Source organism: Staurois parvus, unplaced genomic scaffold (genome assembly GCF_062004578.1).
Source record: "Staurois parvus isolate SC_StPar_1 unplaced genomic scaffold, SC_StPar_1.0 ptg002140l, whole genome shotgun sequence".
In the NCBI taxonomy this organism is placed as follows: domain Eukaryota; kingdom Metazoa; phylum Chordata; class Amphibia; order Anura; family Ranidae; genus Staurois; species Staurois parvus.
In genome coordinates, this window is record NW_028319936.1 from 1,035,186 (window position 1) to 1,052,539 (window position 17,354).

General features: G+C 44.2%; 1 long non-coding RNA gene across 1 annotated transcript in view; it reads left to right on the forward strand.

Annotated features, from left to right (window-relative positions):
- The window catches only part of LOC149432450 (uncharacterized), a 42,710-nt gene extending 25,775 nt beyond the window's left edge, over positions 1-16,935 (forward strand). Inside the window, exons 2-4 of the long non-coding RNA XR_016308988.1 lie at positions 7,932-8,114; positions 14,071-14,247; positions 14,606-16,935. This is a non-coding gene — a long non-coding RNA (uncharacterized LOC149432450). The remainder of the gene's footprint in view (positions 1-7,931; positions 8,115-14,070; positions 14,248-14,605) is intronic.
- Positions 16,936-17,354: the final 419 nt, after the last annotated feature.

Here is a 17,354-nt window from a genome sequence, read left to right on the forward strand (position 1 = left end):
CTGAGTCCTTCTACAGGTGTGTGGGGTTCTAGAGTATAATGTGGCCTCTGGTCTGAAGGTGTCATCAACCCACACTGAAGCAAAGTCAATTGCCCCTAAGAGGCACCTGTTAACATGTGGGCCAGCAACTGGAACCCAATTCACACTGTATACATTCAGGGCTGATTATTTGCAGGTAATCACTCAATGAGCGATTACAGCAAATAGCTGTGGAAACTTTTAGCCTCGTATTGTTTTCAATGGGGCTGTCACCTATGGCTAATCACAGAAAACCCCCACTAGGTCTCCTGCATCTAGTCAAAAATGGCTCCATTTGCAAGTGTTAATGGGACAGCATAGAAAAAAATATCTGATGAAAAATCTACAAGAAGCAGCTAAAGCTTGATCTGCTTATACTTTGCCTTCCCAGATTTCTCATTTCCCATCCTATCAACACACTATTTTTAAATATAACTTTTAATAACTGTTTTCATTAAATAACTTTTATTTTGGACCCAGTGATGTCATCACTGAGTCTTTGTGCCTCTCTATGTATAGCAGGCAGATCATGGCTGTTGGGAGGGGCTGGCAGTGTGATGTATATAGCTTCCTTAATGCTCCACACTCCCCTCCTGTCTCAGTATTCCTCCCAACAAGTCCACTTCCTTGATGCATGCAATAAGTTGGCACTTCAGAGCAGTTATGGATATATAAAAATGCTTTGACAAGTAAATGTCAGTCCGAAGGTGTAGGAAATGCTAGGCATACTGTATTTGCATGCACACCACCCTAGGTAATGCTCACATGTGATACTGAACCTCCATGCAGTGGTGTATTTGTTTTGTGCTGCCCTAGGCAACACAAAAATCGCTGCACCCCCGCTGTCTCTAGTGCACCAACGTTTGCTGGGCGGAACTTAGTGGTCGGCCACATCTTTCTGTGAAGGTGACCGTTAGTGGTATGAGCGGTGAGAAGGTGTCAGTTAATGGTATGAGCGGTGCCTAGGTGTCAGTTAGTGGTATGGGTCAGCCACCTGGCAGTCTCTGGTTAGCCACCTGGCAGTCTGTGGTCAGCCCTCCCCCATAGAATAGATGGTATACACAGCAGTAGGATGGAGATCACTCACCAGGTGGGGCGGAGACCAAGGGGGGGGGGCATGTATTGCCCTCGCAGCTGCATTTCCCTTCCCTCTTCCACCTCTGTGACAGAGATTCCTGTCTCCCGTGGACACTGTCGTCCTCCGGGATCATCTTTCAGACCTGGCTCCCCACCGCCATCCACTGAGGAGAGCTCCGACCCTGAGAGCAGCCTATAGCCTAGCCGGGTGCACTGGATGCTGGGAGTTGTAGTTCGGGGCGGCAGGGAAAGGACTACAATTCCCAGCATGCAGTGTGCCTGGCGAGGCTATAGGCTGCTCTGAGGGTCGGAGCTCTCTGCAGTGGATGGTGGTGGGGAGCCAGGGCAGAGAGATGATCCCAGATGACGGCAGTGTCCAGGGGAGGCATGATACTCCCACTCATCAGTGTATTCCTCTGCTGTAGTGACATCAAAGATGTCCCTTCTTCCAAGGCGCAGCGCTGCCCCCCCTGTAAAGTGCCGCCCTAGGCAAGTGCCTTGTTTGCCTAGCGGCAAATACACCCATGCCTCCATGACTAAAAGAATTTAAAGAAAACAATGAAATGGGGAGGTCAGGGACAATCAGGTCGGGGAATAAAGGGCTACATGTTGTTGAATGTGTTTCAGCCAGGAAATGAGGCAGGTTCTCTGACTTGCTACAGCTTCCAATGCGCACTGTCAGAAGCTTACAGTGTGCAGTGAAATCAGAATAAGCAATTGTAGCACCCCACTAGATAGGAGTTAGTATTTGTTAGATTTAGTGCTGGCTCACTGTGAGCTGTTTGTGTGTTTGGTAAATTGTAACTTGTCTCACTGCGACCAGTGTGGCTGCAATTGTCTGGTAGGTAAATTTAGCTGTGCTCACTGTAACCAGTGCAGCTGAATATTTAGGTCAGTTCAGTGTTCTCAGCTACTTCTAGTCTGTTTTTTCCTTCTGCTTCAGAGAGTGGAAGAATTTTCTGGAACATAGGTGTGGAATTATGCTGATGGTAGTATGACTATTTATGCAATCCTGGTCAATCCCAGGGAGCAGGACCCTAAAGACTTCTGGGTAACTGCATACATACTCTGAGACAGTGTTTTTCAACCTTCTTTTAGTCAAGGCACCCTTTAGAATAATGCACAATCCTGGGGCACACCAGTTTGAGGGCTTGTTCACACCAGGAAGGGCATTTGAGCGTTTGCACATGTTGCATTTTTTTTAAACGCACAAAAGGGTGCCAGCAAGATTTTTAAAATTGTGCAGCACCCAAACATATGGTACTACAATACCATGTGTTTTAACAGGCACAAACGTGATGCGTGGGGATGTCATTAAGAATATATATTGCCCACTGCAAAAGGCAGAACATTTTTGTGTGGTGCAGGAAAAAACGTGATTTCACACCTGTTACTGTACTGCACCTGGTGTAAAGAAGCCCTAAAATGTACTCTGAGGCAGAGTTCAGTGATCTGTAAGTGGTAAAACCCCCTCAGCCCCCAATTCCCCCCTCCTAGCACAAACCTTCCCAAATCCCCTGTTCTAGGACAAAACCCCCTTCCTAGCATAACACCCCCAAATCACCCCTCCTAGCATTACCCCACCAATCCTCCCTCCTAGCACAACCCCTCACCCAAATGACCCTTCCAGCACCCCCTCCCCAAGATCCCTCCTCTTAGCACTCCCCCTCTTGCTAGTACAAACTCTGTCCCTACAATAATGACCGCAGCATAGAGGGGGAGGAGAGCCATAAGGAGGTGTGGGTTGTGCTCTCTGTCCCCCCCCCCCCCAGCTCCTCTTCTGTCTATCCATTTGGATCTGAGCAATCCTGTTAACTCCTGTGTACAGTGGAGGCAGAGAGATCAGCCTGCACCTCCCTCACTTTCTGCTTCTCTCTATACTTTTGCCAGCAAACCCTTAGCAACCAATGGCATAATCGGTTGGTAGGACGTGGTCTGGTGACCAGCTAAGCTTTCTGTTTTGCTGGCAAGAGTACAGAGTGGAAAAGAGAGGTTCGGGCTGTTGCCACGGCACCCCTGAGGACTCCTCATGGCACCCCAGTTGAGAAACACTGCTCTGAGAGACTGTGCTTCTGGGTCTTTTCCTGCTGAGGATCAGTCCAGCCTGGAAGGCTGCTGCCCTCCTGGGCAACACTGCCATGTGGGCGACCTGAGGACCTGGATACTGAAGCTCCAGAGAGCTGATGGAAGGGCTGTCTGCTGAAGATCTAGTCTAGTAAAACTGGAGAAAGGTGTCGCTTGGAAGTTGGAAGGAGGCAACCAACTGGTCCTGGACATCCTGTGGGTACAGACTGCTGTGAGAGATCTTAGAGACTTTTTGGCTGCTGCCACCCCTCGTGTGCTAAAGAGTCAGAGGTGTATTTGCTAAAGGGAACATCAGCTGGTGTTCTGAAGAGCTTAGTCTATCTAGTTCTCTGTGAAGGGACTCTGCTCTTGTTGTTCTAACAATAGAAACTTGTGTGCTGTTAATTAACTGTACAAAGCCAAATCCACAGTTTGCTATATGTAAGGACTTTTGTTTCAACTCTGCATTTAATTGTTTCTGCTACAACCCAAGTCCACAGTCTGCTATATGGAAAGACTTCTGCTTCAGGTTTATAGAAATGAGATAATTGTCCTCAACTTGTACATAGTTTCTGTCTTTTGGAGTATCCCATTTGAGTCTCCCAACCCTATCCAAGTTCTCCAAAAAATAAAAACAACAAAAAGAACACCTCTAGACTCCTTATTGAGGAAAAGAGTGACTGTTTTATGAGCTCCTACGGGAGCAAGCGCTACATAATTTCAGTAAAAGAGGCACCTGTAGAAGTTTGCAAGCCTGAAGGTAAAGCTGGAGTTCAGCTTTAGGATTGTTTGGTGCCACATGGAATTAAAAAAACAAATTCCAGAAAAGGGTCAAAGCACATAAGATTTTCAATAGTCATAAATCTGAGCTGGAATGTTAGCTTTCGTGTATGGTAGAACTACAAGTCCAATCTTGTGATCAAGTTCCCAGTGGAACGTACCTTATTGACTTTACTTCTCAGCAGCTGAAGAAAAACAGATTAATTAAGCTAAAAAAGGATTAAAATGTAGTATAGATATCATTATACAGTGTCTACATTTTATGATGAAATTACAGATTTAGACAATTTTATAAAATCTAGTTTTTACTTATTACAGATTTGAAGAAATGTTCATGTTGTTGTTTATACTGTTCTTTTGCGTTCTCATTCTTAAAATAAATGTTTCTTGTGAGAACTTAAGTTTGTGTATATTGCAGAGTTCACCGCCCTTCCTTCCTTCAACCCATAAAAAGATGCTTCCTTCCTCTCCCCAGAAAATGAAATTATCACAGATTCATATCTACCTTTTTAAAAGCACTGTTCTATTTACAGTAAATAGCATATTCTGTAATTGTTATAAACCACAGAAACCTATCATTTTCACAGAGCAGTGCTGTGATTAAAGCTGAACTCTAGGCACATAAAAATGAATGCAGAGAGGTATCCATTAATAAATCATGATGTGTGTTTTTTGAAATGCAGCTAATGTAACACCTGAATTTGACTTGGTATCAGCCTATTGCATCCCCTTTACAGCCAGACTGTGATGGGGGAATGGCCAGAATAGGGAGCCAATAAGGTGTTACATACAAATGTGCTGGCAAGAAACATGCTGATAGGAGGAGTGAGCAGACAGATCACGTCATCAGTTAGAGGATACTCTTTCATTGCCTAGTCAGCAGGTAGGGGGTGGGAATCAGACACCACTGTAACCCTTCTACAGTCTAAAGTTGGCAGTCCGTTTTCACATTGCTACCCTGTGGCTTGGCCTCAACGCAGAAATACCCGCAGTTCTCGCGTGGGTTTCCCAAAGCTCACCAACGACTAAGCAACAAGACTTATAGTGTGCTTGCAGCAAACATGCCAAAAACACTGGACATAAGTCTCTAGGAAATTGCAGGTAACCCTCAGGAAAACTGCACTGTAACCATACTGCAGAGAAGTAGAGTGAAATGGCCCTAAATGTCTGTAACCACCAGTGACTTGCAATGTCTGCACAAAAACCTATATTCACTTTAAAGGTACCCCTTGAGACTTGTGAATATTTAATTCCACATCTCAGTGTCCAGGACTGGATTTATAAGGAATTTTAATTTCTGGATCAGTTGCCACTATGTAGATATGGTGGAGAGGCACAGATATAATTACTACTGTATTAAGCATTTTCAAAAATAGAAGTTCCCTGTTCTCTGAAGGTTTGGCATTTTGTTTTAGCCCCACCTCCCTTAAATAAGACGGGTATATGCTTTTTCTATAATGAACTTCAATATGTAGTGAAGCTTGTTTAAAGTACCTTCTGTGATAAAATGGGAAGCTGATGTACAGTCGTTTTCACTGGCGGAAAGCTATCCTTGCAAATAGTACTTCCTCACAGGGGTGTATTTACCACAAGGTAAACAAGGCATTTGCCTAGGTAGCATTATTTAGGGGGGCAGCACTGCCCCCCAGAAGAAGGGACATGTGTATGGGGACCAGGTGGGATCCGAGAGACTGTGGGCTGCTTGATGGTGTATGCAGAGCCCAACTGGAGTTCCTGGGGATGGCCAGATCTGTGAAGGTGACTGTCTTTCTCTCTGTTCCCGGGGGGAGGGTGGTGTTGGTGGAAGGCTATCTTTGGTGGGGGGGATGGGGCAGGAGTGTTGGTCACTGTCAGGCTCTATGTTGGTCAGTGTCAGGCTCTCTCCATCGAGGAGGGGGGGCACCCAATTTTCGTGTTGCCTAGGGCAGCACAAAACCTAAATACACCACTGCTTCCTCATGCTGTATCAAGCCTTGGGAAAACTCGCAGAAAATACTTCATAGATGGTGTATGACTCACGGTAGACTTGCCAAAATATGCCCATCCTTATCTACATTGTGCTGGAGAGAATGCAACCAAATAGGAAATCTTTATATTCTCTGGGGATGTAAGACTCAGGATTTTATGGGAAGCTGTGTCTAGACTGATTTCTGATCTTACGACGTATTGAAACTTTCCCCCTCTCCTGCCCTTTTGAGCATAGGACTAGATATACTGTATATCCAGTTGATCACAGTACCATAGTGGCCATATTCTATTTGCAGCTAGATTGAATATACTCAGTAAATGGAAGTCCTCAGACTCTCCTAAACCTTCCGATTTGATTAGATGTTTAAACTAGCAATGTCTCTTTGGACAAATGTTAGCATGTAAGAAATGATGTGCACATTCAATAAAAAAATGGAGTGCATGGGTTATCCACCCTATGGCATTGCATATTCATTGACCAGGTTATTATAGTCAGTAAAAAATAAACAAAGAGAAATTGGCATTTTCATGGTGCTGACACCTTCTCTCAGGACAAAAACTCTTCAAGATGAAAGCAACAACTTTTATAAAACTTTTAATGGGGTGAAACATTCCCCCAACAGGTAATAAGAACAAAGAAGGCTAGAAAATAGTACTCTTATGTGTCATTAGCACCACAACCCCCCAGGGTGCATTCCCCCTCCTTAATACATTGCATAATGTATTACAAACAGTATATCACATAGTGTATCGGTCTATAGGAGGGGATGCCAGGTCCCAATGCATTTTGCACTGTAGCTTCTTCTGGAGTTCAAGGGGTACGATTGTGGACAGCTACTAAAAATTCAAAGAAAAAAAATTGAAACAATAGGAGGAGTGACACGGAGGATTTTGATGGCTGTCGATTATATATACTCTGAGATTTGCAATATATTGCACTTTTGGCTTTGCTAAGCATATACTGCCTCATCAATGTTGTAATATATACCATCATGTTAGAGTATGGATTATAGTATATAGTTTAAATCTGGACTATATCAACCCTATGTTGTGCTTGAATAGGTAGCTAATTGAAAAATGTGTAACTTGAATGGACGATATTGTGTTGATGTGTGGGTTTTTTTTTTTTGGTTTTTTTTTGGGGGTTTTTTCGCTGGACCATGAGCTTATACACAATTTGGCATATTACTCCTTTTTTTGGGTTTTTTTTTTTTTCTTTAAATAAATTTTGGAAAGAAACAAGCCTAAAGCCCTTCAACACAGGTCCTTAGTTTGTCTCAGACTGGTTCTCATTGGTGAGAATCATCATAGTTACTAAAAAGGAGCAAATTAAAGAAGTACAGCCAAAGCTCTTTTGGTTGCACTTCTCCTGTGGATCACAGGAGTGCAGTTCATTCTGCACTCCTGTGACCCTTTTTCAGCTGACAGCGTGCTGAAGCCTACTGTTGGCTGATATCACTCCACTGGTCCAGGCTGGGGAAAGATCCGACTTTAAAGTTAGGATCCAGACCCAGAGACTGGAGCGGTACCTGGCTCAGCCTGTCTGCTATCTTCTGAGAGAGAGCCAGCCGCTCCCTCCCCCTCCACAGCCCAGCGCTCCAGTGAGTGCGGGAGGGTGCAGAGCAGACGGAGGGGATTGACAATCACCACTCTCTGCTCACAGGGCAGTGAGAACTCAGCGATCAGCAGTCATGTGATCGCAGCATTCTTACACTTAGAGCCAGCGGGGGACAGATGCAGCACCGTATCGATACTGCATCCACCTAGGTAAGTGTAATTTGGGGACCCCCCCCCCCCATACTTCACTTTTAACTAACTTTTCCTTACAAACTAAGGTCCAATCTCCTGACCAGCGTATCATGTCGGGGGGAGGCTTGTAGGATTAGTGATGTGATCCTTCTACTGACTGTGGTCCGTATTTTGATTTGTATCTCTTGAAACCAAATAAACATTACTGAAAGAAAAAAATACATGACTTAAAATATTAATTAGTATGAACTACTTAAAGTTTTCTTTGCTTTCAGTATCAGCAATGAGCCTGTCATGGCTGATAAGCTGGCCACTACACCAAGTCCACCAACCAACCAGCCAGCCACAACAGCTGAGTAAAGAACTGGTTTCCCATTTTTTTTGAATGAGTCTAACCAAGAAGTACACTGGGACAAGTTTATTGAAGTCACCGGAATGTTTAAAGAATATGCCAACATGTAAGTTTTTGTTAAATTCTTTGGGACTTCCTGTTTCTGGGGAAAGGTTTTCATATACACTGCTCAAAAAAATTAAATGAACACTTTGAAAACACATCAGATCTCAATGGGGAAAATATGCTGGATATCTATACTGATATGGACTGGATAATGTGTTTTGGAATCTAAAGATGCAACATTGTTTGAAAATTTAAAATTATCAACCTACAGAGGACTGAATTCAAGGACACCTCAAAAACCAAAGTGAAAAAATAATGCAGCAGCCTAGTCCATTTTGCTGAAATTTTATCGCAGCAACTCAAAATGGTACTCAGTAGTTTGTATGGCCCCCACGTGCTTGTGTACATGCCTGACAATGTCGGGGCATGATCGTAATGAGACGACGGTTGGTGTCCTGGGTTTTTTTTCCCAGCCCTAGACCAGGGCATCACTGAGCTCCTGGATAGTCTGAGGTGCAACCTGGCGCCGTCGGATGGACCAAAACATGATATCCCAGAGGTGTTCTATTGGATTTAGGTCAGGCAAGTGTGGGGGCCATTCAATGGTATCAATTCCTTCATCCCCTAAGAACTGCCTGCATACTCTCGCTGCATGAGGCCGGGCATTGTCGTGCACCAGGAGGAACCCAGGACCCATTGCACCACCGTAGGGTCTGACAGTGGATCCAAGGATTACATCCCAATACCTAATGGCAGTCAGGATGCCATTTTCTAGCCTGTAGAGCCCTGTGCGTTTTCTCCATGGATATGCCTCCCCAGACCATCACCAAAATGGTCATGCTGAACGATGTTATAGGCAGCATAACGTTCTCCACGACTTCTTCAGACACTTTCTCGTTTGTCACATGTGCTCAGGGTGAACCTGCTCTCATCTGTGTAAAGCACAGGGAGCTAGTGGCAGACCTGCCAATTCTGGTGTTTAGTGGCAAATGCCAATCGAGCTCTATGGTGCTGGTCCGTGAAGGAGGTAATTTTGTAGGACTCTGGCAGTGCTCATCCTGTTCCTCTTTGCAGAAAAAAGCAGATAGCGGTCCTGCTGATGGGTTAAGGACCTTTTATGGCCCTGTCCAGCTCTCCTAGAGTACTGACACTGATCCTAGCCAAATGCAAAACGAATGAAAAACAGTCAGAAAAGAGGAGTAGGGAGAAAAATGTCAGTGGCCTCCATCTGTAAAACCATTTCTGTTTTGGGGGTCATCTCATTGTTGCCCATCTAGTGCACCTGTTAATCAGTTTAAGCTGCTTTGGTGTTAATGAAATTAACAACCGCCTCTGCTACTTAACCGACTAGATCAATATTCCAGGAGTTTAACTGACTTGATGCTATACTCTTATTAAAAATTGTTCCTTTTTTTATTTTTTATTTTTTTTGAGCAGTGTATATACACTATATTGCCAAAAGTATTGGGACACTCCTCCAAATCATTATATTCAGGTGTTCCAATCACCTCCATGGCCACAGGTGTATAAAATCAAGCAGACTGCTTCTACAAACATTTGTGAAAGTGGGTCACTCTCAGGAGCTCAGTGAATTCAAGCGTGGTACTGTGATAGGTTGCCACCTGTGCAATAAGTCCATCCGTAAAATTTCCTTGCTACTAAATATTCCATGGTCAACTGTTAGTGGTAACAAAGTGGAAGCAACAGCAACTCAGCCACGAAGTGGTAGGCCATGTAAAATGACAGCATGAGGTCAGGGCATCCTGAAGCACACAGTGTGCAGAAGTCACCAAGTGTGCAGTCAATAGTTTAAGACCTCCAAACTTTGTGTGGCCTTTAGATTAGCACAACAACAGTGCGTAGAGAGCTTCATGGAATGGGTTTCCATGGCCAAGCAGCTGCATCCAAGCCTTACATCACCAAGTGCACTGCAAAGCGTTGGATGCAGTAGTGTAAAGCACGCTGCCACTGGACTCTAGAACAGTGGAGATGTGGTCTCTGAAGTGACGATCCATGCTTCTCTGTTTGGCAATCTGATGGATGTGTCTGGGTTTGGCAGTTGCCAGGAGAACGATACTTGCCTGACTGCATTGTGCCAAGTGTAATTTGGTGGAGTGGAGATTATGGTGTGGGGTGGTTTTTCAGGGGTTGGGCTTGGCCCATTAGTTCCAGTGAAGGGAACTCTTAAGGTGTCAGCATACCATGACATTTTGGACAATTTTATGCTCACAACTTTGTGGGAACAGTTTGGGGATGGCCCTTTCCTTTTCCAACATGACTGCACACCAGTGCACAAAGCAAGGTCCATAAAGACATGGATGAGTGAGTTTGGGGTGGAGGAACTTGACTGGCCTGCACAGAGTCCTGTTTTCAACCCAATAGAACACCTTTGGGATGAATTATAGTGAAGACTGTGAGCCAGGTCTTCACGGTCAACATCAGTGCTTGACCTCACAAATGTACTTTTTGAAGAATGGTCAAAGATACCCATAGACACACTCCTAAACCTTGTGGACAGCCTTCCCAGAAGAGTTGAAGCTGTTCTAACTGCAAAGGGTGGGCCAAATCAACATTGAACCCTACGGACCAAGACTGGGATGACATTAAAGGTTAAGTGCATGTAAAGGCAGGCAACCCAATACTTTTGTCAATATAGTGTATGTGTGTGTGTGTGTGTGTGTGTGTGTGTATATGTATGTGTGTGTGTATGTGTGTGTGTGTGTGTGTGTGTGTGTATGTATATATATATAATATATAGTGAGTGTTCAGCTTGTATAACAGTGTAAATTTGCTGTCCCCTCAAAATAACTCACCACTCAGCCATTATTGTCTAAAACGCTGGCAACAAAAGTGAGTAAGTGAAAATGTCCAAATTGGGCCCAATTAGCCTTTTTTTCCTCACCAGTGTCATGTGACTCGTTAGTGTTACAAGGTCTCAAGTGTGAATGGGGAGCAGGTGTGTTAAATTTGGTGTTATTGCTCTCATTCTCTCATACTGGTCACTGGAAGTTCAACATGGCACCTCATGGCAAAGAACTCTGAGGATCTGAAAAAAAGAATTGTTGCTCTACATAAAGATGGGCTAGGCTATAAGAAGATTTCCTACACTCTGAAACTTAGTTGCAGCATGGTGGCCAAGCCCATAGAGCAGTTTAACAGGACAGGTTCCACTCAGAACAGGCCTCGTCATGGTTGAGCAAAGAAGCTGAGTGCATGTGCTCAGCTTCATATGCAGATGTTGTCCGAAATAGATGTATGAATGCTGCCAGCATTTCTGCAGAGGTTGAAGGAGTGGGAGGGTCAGCCTGTCAGTGCTCAGACCATATGCCGCACACTGCTTCAGATTGGTCTGTATGGTTGTCATCCCAGAAGGAATCCTCTTCTAAAGATGATGCACAAGAAAGCCTGTGAACAGTTTGCTGAAGACAAGCAGACTAAGGATATGGATTACTGGAACCATGTCCTGTGGTCTGATCAGACCAAGATAAACTTATTTGGTTCAGATGGTATCAAACGTTTGTGTGGCGGCAACCAGGTGAGGAGTACAAAGACTAGTGTGTTTTGCCTACTGTCAAGCATGGTGGTGGGAGTGTCATGGTCTGGGGCTTCATGAGTGCTGCCGGCACTGGGGAGCTACAGTTCATTGAGGGAACCATGAATGCCAACATTTACTGTGAAATACTGAAGCACCACATGATCCCCTCCCTTCAGAGACTGGGCCGCAGGGCAGTATTCCAACATAACGACCCCAAACACACCTCCAAGACGACCACTGCCTTGCTAAAGCAGCTGAGGTTAAAGGTGATGGACTGGCCAAGCATGCATCCAGACCTAAACCCTATTGAGCACCTATGAGGTGTCCTCAAATGGAAGGTGGAGGCGCGCAAGGTCTCTAACATCCACCAGCTCCATGATGTCATCATAGAGGAGTGGAAGAGGACTCCAGTGGCGACCTGTGAAGCTCTGGTGGACTCCATGCCCAAGAGGGTTAAGGCAGTGCTGGAAATTAATGGTGGCCACACAAAATATTACCACTTTGGCCCAATTTGGACATTTTCACTTAGGGGTGTACTCACTTTTTGTTGCCAGCGGTTTAGACGTTAATAGCTGTGTGTTCAGTTATTTTGAGGGGACAGCAAATTTACACCGTTATACAATCTGTACACTCACTACTTTTACATTGTAGCAAAGTGTCATTTCTTCACTGTTGTCACATGAAAAGATATAATAAAATATTTACAAAAATGTGAAGGGTGTACTCACTTCTGTGAGATACTAACTGTGTGTGTGTGTTTGTATTTTTCGCTCCATAAGACGCGCCTAGGTTTTAGAGGAGAAAAACAAAAAAAATATTCTGAACCAATGGACTGCAGACACAGTACAGGGGATGCCCAGAGACTGCGGACACAGTACAGGGGATGCCCAGAGACTGCGGACACAGTACAGGGGATGCCCAGAGACTGCGGACACAGTACAGGGGATGCCCAGAGACTGCGGACACAGTACAGGGGATGCCCAGAGACTGCGGACACAGTACAGGGGATGCCCAGAGACTGTGGACCTTTTGGGGAGGGAGGGGAGCGGGCACCTGAATTTGACAGGTACCTGCTCCCACATCCGCGGAGTTGTACTCCCTTTAGTGTGGGCACCCGGCTGTGACAGCACTGGACCAAGGAACAGGTAAGGTCCTCCTGCAGAGAAGAGATGAGCAGCCGGCCCAGTATTCTGACACTGTGGCGGAGACCAGCGCTCCATATTTGCTCCATAAGACACACTGACATTTTCCCCCCTTTTTATGGAGCAAAAAATGCGGTGTATATATATGTATATGTGCGTGAGGAAAGCGCAACCGAGAACAGGCAACTGTATTTACCCGGTGATCGCTGTGTCATTGGACACAGCTGATCACGTGGTAAAAGGCCGCCGTGATACCGCACCCCGTGATCAGCTGTGTCTGTAGGACACAGCGATCACTGGGGGCGCGCAGGGGGGCGGGTTCTGGAATGACATCCATGGACGTCTTCTCAGGATACCACAACTGCGCTATAGCTGTCCTTCGGCTATAGCGCAGTTGGGAACTGATTAACCACTTGCCTTCCAGAGGATTTACCCCCCCCCCTCCTGACCTGGCCATTTTTTTGCGTTGCGGCGCTATGTTACTTTTAACTGACAATTGCGCAGTCATGAAACACTGCACCCAAAAGAAATGTATTTCTTTTTTTTTTTTTTTTTTTCTCCCCACGAATTGAGCTTTTTTTCGGTGGTATTTGATTGTCTGCGTTTTTTTTTTTTGTTTATTTTTGTTTGTCTTTTTTTTTATAGCGCAAAAAAAAAAATTTTTTGAGAAACCATAGTTTGGACTTTTTGCTTTTAAACATGTCCAGTAAAAGAATTTTAAATCAATTTTCGTCATAAATTTAGTACAAAATGTATTCTGCGACATGTCTTTGCTAAAAAAAAAAATCCCAATACGTGTAAATTAATTGGTTTACGTGAAAGTTATAGCATTTACAAATGGTGGTATAGATACTGGGTTTTTTTTTCTACTAGTAATGGCAGCGATCAGCAACTTTTAGTGGGACTGCGGCGGACATTCTGTGCAAAGCAGACAGGGAGAGACTGTTTTTTTTAAACAAAACAGTCTTCCTCCCTGTCGGAGATGCTCAGGAATTACTGGGTGGGGCCCGATTGACAGCCGTGGGCATGAATAGCGCACCCCCTACCTGCAAATGCAAAATCACATATACATGATTTTGCGCACCTCTGCCGCCCTGTTGCAGTATTTCTGCTATAGGCTGGTTGGGAAGCCGTTAATCATATTTAATTTTGAGGTTTACAGTTGGGAAAACAAGATTCTGGAAGACTTCTACTGCACCAACAGATATTGTGATTTACGTGGCCCTAATAAAACTTCTGCCACCTAATATAAAAAAAATGTTCGTATCTAGACCTAAGGAGGATTTGGCCAGAAATTAACTTTTTATTATTCTCTTTCTATTCTTTTCTATGGGGTTCAGAATCGCATCAGCTGCAAATGGATGGTGCTGCCAGGTCTGAACATCCTATAAAGTCTATTGCCAGTTCAAGTTGTTTGTTCATCATGTTTATATTTTGTCACTTCTTTACCTTTCACAATCTTGGAGGATGCCCACTGGAATTACATTCAAACAAGACAGGACTTCACATATATTAAGGTAAGAGTATTCAAATAGAACTATATTTGATTTTTTTCACAATACTTTATCACCCAGTAAGGGTTGTTTACATAAGCAGTGTTGCCCAACATAGTCTAAATGCAAGTACAAGGAAAATAGTCTTGTTTCCTATTGTTTCCAGTTCAAACCAATGCCCTTCCTTGGTTTTTACTGAAAAATGAATAGGGCATGTTGTATGTTTTCTTCAATGCATACTAATAACATACATAACAAAAAAGGGTAATAATGACCCTAAACACCTGTAAAAAAAAATGCATTGCAGTGCAACTTAAAAAAAAGGCCAGTAAGCATGGTAAAAACTATAACTAACTTACATATTTTTTTACATATTTTGCAGGCACACCAGAACATATCATCAGATGCCTTCATTAATTAGCTCCATAGGGGCATTCAAGTTTTGTACCCTGTTATACAGAGACGTCTGATAGAAACAACAAGCCTGTTACTTCACTTTGCAGATTCTTTTGATAGGAATTGTCAAGCATGTCACCCTGCTCCTCAGAGACATTTGATAGAACCTGCCTCGGATGCTACCCTGCTCTGTTGACACTTTAAATAGAAACCGCCAAGGTTGTTACCCTGCTCCTCATAGACTTTTGATAGAAACTGCCAAGCCTGTTATCCTGCTCTGCAGAGAGTTTTGCTAAAAACCACCATGTCTGTTATCCTGCTCCACAGAGACTTTTGATAGACGTCATCAAGCATGTTAGCCTCTGCTCTGCAGAGACTAATGGTAGAAACTGCCAAACATATTGTGCCCTGTTCTACAGAGAAACCAAACTCTGCAATCCAAATATGTAAGCCATCATATCTGGTCCACATTCTGTGTTCTGCAAACACATTCTATTAATTCTATTAATGTAACACCACTGATTCTGGATCCAGGGAATAGCCGATCGCCTTAGGGGTCATGAAGGATTTTTTTCTCTAAGAGAAAAGTAGCCTATGCTTTATCAGAGTTTATCAGAGTTTATTGCCTTCCTTTTGGATCAACGATAGGTTTAGTTTTCCAAAAACTCATAATTTTATTATAAATTCTGCAGCCCTGAGCCGTAAAATCAAGTGCTCAAAGCAAATTTCAAAACACACACTTAAAAGGTCAGTTCACCATTTTATAGCAAAAATGAAAAAGTGAGCTAATGCCAGGACTGCTGCACTGGCTGCATGGGCGCTGATCAGCAAGTGATTTCCTCCTCTCTTCCTTCTTATTTGTGTTATTTGTCTTATTTTTCTGACTTTATGCTATGCCAGAAAGCCACTTTAGAAACCTTCCTAGCACATGGCTAAATCTAACATTTACAGAAGACTAGCCCAGCCAAACTCTGCTGATTCCCTGCCTATTGCCTACCTGGAATCTTCTGATGCCCTGCCTGCTGCCCAGCTGGGTCCTGGTATGAAGGTCAACTCCCAACTGCTGATAAATCTGATACTTCTGAGTTTCCATTGTTATTACATCCCTTGCATGGGTTGCCTGACTGGCCTGAGATTCTTCCAGTAGTCACCTTTCTCAAGTCTTTCTTGCAGTGTATTGCTCCAGTTGCGTAAAAGCCTGGTGGTCTAGACATTTCCTCTGTTACTGGTAGCTGTATTTGCCATATCAACCCCAATCGTAGCACTATTCTGGGAAGTGGTAAAGTACCAGATGTACCTTGCTACAACCCAGATCCAATTGCAGATTGTGGCGCTCTTCCGGGGAATGGTCGAGTACCATATGTACCTTGTATCGACCCAGATAAAATTGCTGCATTTGCCATAACAGCCCAAGAAGTAGCAATATTCTGAGGGGTGGCCAAGTACCATATGTACTTTGCCACGTTCCAGATGCACTTGCTGCAAATTCAAGTGGACTAGGGGATCTTAGCTGGGGAATAATACCTTGGAAGGACCTAGGTGGCAGTTGATTTGCAAAACAAATCCTGGTGAGCAGGCAAGTTACTTGGTTATAACAAGACTCCCTGTCAGGGTTCCAATACTGTCACATGACCCCAGTGCTAAGTGTTCAGTCAGGTGTACCTGCTGTCTGGAGGGACTTGAAGTATCAAGTTTTTTATCTCTCTGAGAATCCTATCATCCGGACACCCAGCCAATTGCCTGAGTCTGGCAGTGAGGCACCAAGCCAGTTGTCAGGCCTCGGCAGTGGGGCATCTAGCCTGTTATCTGATCCTGAAGACAGGGCATCTTGCCAGTTACTAGACTTCAGAAGTAGGGAATCTGGCATGTCTTCTGAGTATGGGAGATTATCTCTGTGAACTTATGGCATGTGGATATCCCATACGGATTTGTATAATCAAGTCTGTTTGGAGTGTCTGGAGGCTAGAGGAGGGAACTGTCAGGACACACAGGCAGAATACTAAGACAATATGGAATAGTAGAGGAGGGACTGCCCAGTTCCTATGTACTTTGCTCCTTGTGGCCTTTGACTTCTCATTCTGGCTTATTCCTTACTCCTCACCCTGATCTTGCTCTGTTCTGTTTTGCATGCCATCTGTACATAGTTTATTTGGATAGTTAGTTAGATTTGCTTTATTGTTTTCACTTCCATCGATTAGGTTCACTTTTTGTATAGTAGTGTGTAGAGAGCTGATTTATATTTTGTGGTATTCATGTGGTCTCACCTATTTGTATGTAGCCCTTTATGGGTAAATAAATATACTGCATGCAAAGTTATTTGGTCTGCTCTACTCAATGCCACTTGCTTCAATAGAGTTTTATGTCTCTGTTCAAATCCAGTAGAAATTAGAGTAGTGTAGGGACTGGCCACAGAGGAATTACTTTTGCTGCAGGCGTAGCTTAAAGCTTGTGGGCCCTGATGCAAAAGTTAACCTGGAGCCACCCCCACTACCTTCCACCACACCATGCGCCAAGATGCTCCCACCATGCGCCAAGATATGATAGCTGTATGGTGGCTTTCTCTCTCCTACTGCCATCTACACGTACACACAAGGCAGGGGCTGGCAAGCCACACTCTGAGCTGTTGGGTGAAAGTGGTAGGTTTGTATGTAAAAGAAGAAACTCAGCAGGCCCTCTGACTTCCAGATCCACATACAAGTGTACCACTTTCACCCAGCAGCTCACAGTGAGATCTG